Source organism: Halichoerus grypus, chromosome 5, assembly GCF_964656455.1.
Source record: "Halichoerus grypus chromosome 5, mHalGry1.hap1.1, whole genome shotgun sequence".
In the NCBI taxonomy this organism is placed as follows: domain Eukaryota; kingdom Metazoa; phylum Chordata; class Mammalia; order Carnivora; family Phocidae; genus Halichoerus; species Halichoerus grypus.
The window spans coordinates 108,311,213-108,316,585 of record NC_135716.1 but is presented as its reverse complement, the minus strand read 5'-3'; the positions used below and the strand labels follow the sequence as shown (position 1 = coordinate 108,316,585).

The window sequence follows — 5,373 nt, the reverse complement described above, 5'->3', positions numbered from 1 at the left end:
TCACATTAAATCTTATGCATATGTGGACAATTGATTCAAGACATGTGAAGTATTCCTAAATGGGAGTAAGATGGGAGTAAGATGCTTTCTCAATCATGCTTCATTAATTAAGTATCTATATGGAGAAAACAGCTTCAAAACATATAACCAATGAAGGACTTTTATCTGAATATATTAAAACTCCTACAAATCTAAGGAAAAAAACAGATAACCCAATGGAAAAATAGGCAGGGGGCCCAATAGGCACTTTTCAAAAGAGGTGATCTAAATGACAAATAATATAAAAAGGGGCTCAACTTTGCTGTGGTAAATGCAAATTAAAACCATAATGTGATACCACTGTACCCAAACTAGTATGACTAAAGATTTTTTTTTAAATGACAATACTAAGTTTTGGCAAGGAGACAGGACAATGGAAAATACTGCTAATGGGAGTCTCAGCTGACTTAACCACATTGAAAATTCTTTGGCTTTACCAACGGAAGCTGAGCAGACGCAAACCATATATCTTGGCAGGTCATTCCTATGTATAAATCAATACAACTCCATGCTTGTGGGCAACAACAAATGTTCAAGAACATTAAAAGCAGTGATTTTTATAATATTCCAAAAAAATAAAAAATAACCAAACGTCCCTAAATAAACGGTGGTATAGTCTTTCAATGGAATAGTACACATCAATGAAATGAACAAACTACAGGTACAGGGATGAATTTTACAAACATAAAATTGAGCAGGAGAAGCCAGACAAGAATATATTCTGTATGATTCCATTTGAAATGCAGAGAACATTTAACATTAAACTACAGTGTTTAAAAATACAACTTTAAGGACGTGTTTACCCTATGAGGTATGATAATGATTACCTTTAAAGGATAATTTTAAAAGTAAAAAGTGGTACCAAACTTACAGAAATAAAAAGTACCATGAGGAAACAATATAATCAGTTGTATGCAAACAAATTAGATAATTTACAGGAAATGGACAAATTCCTAGAAACAAATTATTGAACTGACTCAAAAGGAAACAGAAAATTTGAGATCTATAACAAAGATTGAATTATAATTTTAAAACTTCCCACAAAGCCAAGCCCAGAACCAGACAACTTCACTGATGAATTCTGACATTTAAATATGAATTAATACCAACCCTTCACAGACTTTTCTAAAAAAAGAGGAAAAGGCAACATTTTCCAATTCATTCTATAAGCCCAGTTACCCTGATACCAAAACCAAAGATGTCACAAGAAAACAAAACTAGCACACATACTTTTATCTGCCGGAGACCCACCAGCGGCGACTGGCTGCTGCATCGAAGTCCTGCGCAGGAGCTCCTGCTTACGTCAGTGCGTCAGTGCGTCAGTGCGTGCTCGCCAGATGCAAAGACTCCCCAGCTTCTCGCCCCGCCCCGCCTTCTCGCCCCGCCTTCTCACCCCGCCCCGTTCCCCTTCAGCCTCCTCACCTTCTCGCCTCCGCCTCCGGTGTTTCTTAAGAACCCCAGCACCGGTGCACTGTCTGCGGCATGTAGGCCCCAGGAGCCTGTGTGAGAAAGTGAAACTGAGCAGTTACGGAGCTGTAAAGAGCACCTAATGCCGATCAAGCTCACCATGTCCGCAGGAACGAGAGAGGTCAGGTAGTAGGATCCAGAGGGGGCTTTCGTGGTTGTATAGTTTGACTGACAGGCTTATGTGAAGCAGGAAAGACCACGGTGAATATGGCTTTGGAGGAGTATTTGGTTTGCCATAGTATTCCATGCTATACTTTGGATGGTGACAACAGTCACCGAGGTCTCAATAAAAATCTTGGCTTAGTCCTGAAGACAGAGAAGAGAATATTCCATGCATTCCAGAAGTTGGTAAACTGGTTGCAGATGCTGACTTAGTGTGAGTCACAAGTTTTCTATAGCATTATACTCGGGAGAGCAACAATGTAAGGCAAATTCATAAGGGTTTACCTTTCTTTTCAACTTTTTATTTAAATTCAAGTTGGTTAACATGTGTAATATTGGGTTCGGGAGTAGAATTTCGTGGTTTACCTTTTTGTGTGTGTGTGTGAAGTATTCGTTCATGCTCCTCTGCATGTTTGTTATGCAGAGATGTCAAAGGACCCAACAAAAAAATCACAGGGCTGGGGAAATTGAAGGTTTCAAAGGAATTGATTCTGTATATTAAAAAAGGCCCCTTAATTGGTGCTGAAAACAGACTCCTGTGATGTAAATGACTGTGTCCAACAAGTTGTGGAACTTCTACAGGAATGGGATATTGTACCTGTGGATGCCACTTACTAAGTAAAAGAACTGTATGTACCAGAAAATAAACTTAATTTGGCAAAAACAGATGCAGAAATATTACCAGCATTGAAAATTAATAAAATGGAAATGCAGTGGGTGCAAGTTTTAGCAGAAGGCTGGACAACCCCACTGAATGGCTTTATGAGAGAGAGGGGGTCCTTGCAGTTCCTTCATTTTCATTGTCTTATGGATGGAAGTATCATTAACTTGGCATTGCCTGTAGTTCTGACAACTATTCATGAAGGTAAAGAGAGCCTGGATGACTGGTCTGCATTTGTTCTGGTGTAGGAGAGCTGCTGTGTAGCTATTGTTCACAATCCAAAGTTTGTTGAGCACAGAAAGGAGGGTTGTGGTGCCAGACAGTGGGGAACAACATGCGGGAACCACCCTTACATTAAGATGGTTATGGAACAAGGAGATTGGCTGATTGGAGATCTTCAGGCCTTGAACTGAATTTATTGGAATGATGGTCTTGATGAGCATCGTTTGACTCCTATTGAGCTATAGCAAATGTTTAAAAATATGAATGCTGATGCTGTCATTGCATATCAATTATGCAATCCAGTGCATCCTAGGTTGGGTCTAACCTTGTGCTCTAGACATGCTCTATTAATGCAGGATACCTATAAGCAACTTCTGGAGGGTGGCTACAGGCACCCTGTCCTTCTTCTTCACCCTCTTGGTGCCTAGACAAAGGACAATGATGTTCCTTTGATGTGGTGTATGAGCAGCATCCTTCAGTGCTAGAGGAAGGATTTCCATATCCTAAAGCAATAGTAGTGGCCATCTTCCCATTTCCCACTATGTATGCAGGACCAACTGGAGTCCAGTGGCATTAGAGAGCATGGATGGTTGCAGGAGACAATGTTAACATTGTTGGACAAGAGCCTGCTGACATACCTCATTCAGAAACAGGGAAGGATCTTTATGAGCCAACTTGTGGTGCCAAAGTGCTGACAATGGCCTCTGGCCTGATCACCAGTTCCCTTCTGAGTTGCAGCTTACAAGAAAAAGAAGCGTATGGACTACTATGACCCTGAACACCAAGAAGACTTTGAATTTATTTCAAGAACTTGAATGTGCAAACTTGCCAAAGAAGGCCAGAAACAACCTGAAGGTTTCATGGCTCCCAAGACCTGGACTGTGATGACGCAATACTACAAATCCTTAGAGAAAGCTTAAGCTGTTAACCCAGTCACTCCACCTTTGACACTTCACTGAATAACAAGAGGGGACCACATAGTTACTGTTGGCATTTCTTTGAGGTAATGTCTGTCTGGACATGCTTCCTAAAAAGAGACCATTTTCCTTAACTAATACTAGCTTTTGTCTGCCGTATGAGTTCTTTTTGAACCAGTGTAACACACGGCTGGTTTTAATGTATATTTTCTACTGCTTCTACCTCATGATTTTTTTCAAGCTGTTACATTAGTTGTAACCAATAATATATACATTGAATCTCACTTTTCATCCCTTGAAAACAGAAAAAAAAAGTCCACTAAACAGTAAATTTGGCTAGAATTTGTTTGTTGAATTTTATAAGACATCTCTAACAATTAGGTTATTTTTCTACATTAAAAATATAAACTGTTTTCTTTCTTCCTTCTTTCTGATCAACTATTGATCTTCAGCTGTTATAATCTAAAGTAATCTTATGATCTGAGGTAAGCCCCGAATGAAATTTTTTATTCAATAAAATTAAACTTTTTGGCTTCTTAAGAAAGAAAAGAAGGAAGGGAGGGAGGGAAGAAGGAAGAAAACAAAGATCAGTATCCCATATGAATATAGATGCGAAATCCTCAACAAAATACTAGCAAACTAAATACAGCAATAAATGAAAAGAATTATATACCATAACCAAGTAGGATGTATCCTAAGAATGAAAGGTTGTTTTAACATCAAAATCAATTAATGTAATACATCACATTAATATCATAAAGAGTGAGACTTGAGGTCCCATTAAGTAAGGTGAAAAGGTTTTCCTTTTCCTAGCTATTTGGTTCCATCTCCACAAATCTTTCCAATAATTCCTATTCTCTAATTTATATCTTTCTGTTCCTTGAAACCAAAGAATCTTCGAATAAGAATTAAGATATTTGTCCCTCTTTAGTCTCTCAAACTCAAAATATCCCTGTAGGACTTGTGATAGAAATGTTTCAGTAACAAGTGACAAAAAAAATGAAATAAAATACAAAGTGCTAAACACAAAATGACTTAAACAATAAAGGAGATACTGACTTATGTAACAGAAAAGTCCGAATGAGGCTTGATCTTGCACCTCAGATGAGATCTCCAAGGACCTTCTTTCTCCTATTCTCTCTATTCTGCTTCTCTGTTTGTTATTTCCCCCATGCTGCCCTGATAGCCTTCTGGGAGTTCCAGGTTCTGGTAATTTCAGCAAAATGTTTGCAGCAATTCCAGACATCATATCCTCATAGGAAAACACTCAGGAAAGTTAGAGTCTCTTACAGTAGCTGCTGTACATGTCCTGGGAATCAGTTCCTTTCACTGATAATTGGAACTCATGTCCTTCCCTGATCCAATCACTGTGACAAGGTTACTATACTCTCTCTGACTGGCTTTTAGACAGGAAGGATCCACCCCAAAGCAGGGCATGCATTCAGTCTCACCCAAACTGCAAGGCTGAGAAAGTGGAGGAAGCAAATTTCCTCCCCAAATATAAAAATATTCTTGGTTACAACAAACAAACAAGAAACCCAAGTGGAAGAGAGGTAAAATAGATGCCAGGAAGACAATAAAAAATAATCTTCAAAATCGTTTCCAGGAAATATTCTCTAACATGGTATCAAAATCATTCTATGTAGACCAGAAATTTCAAAAATTATTTCCAATAACTTTTCACCTTTGAATCAACAAAAAAGTTAACATCAGAATAAAGCCTTCCAGGCTAAAACAAAAAAGAAAGAAAGAAAAATAGTATTTTGTATTTTCCTATATTGAATGATGGAGCAAAGGCTTGAAATTGTGATGATAAATGTTACCATGCAAAGTCAGTGCACTGAATATATCGTCTATTCCCATCTTTCATTCAAATTCCTTACATATATCAGTAAGGGTCACTCA

The 5,373-nt window shown here is 38.3% G+C and overlaps 1 pseudogene; it reads left to right on the top strand.

The window, feature by feature from the left end:
• Window positions 1–1,237: 1,237 nt before the first annotated feature.
• On the top strand, window positions 1,238–3,471 carry LOC118535491 (bifunctional 3'-phosphoadenosine 5'-phosphosulfate synthase 1 pseudogene; annotated as a pseudogene).
• The last annotated feature ends 1,902 nt before the right edge of the window (window positions 3,472–5,373 follow it).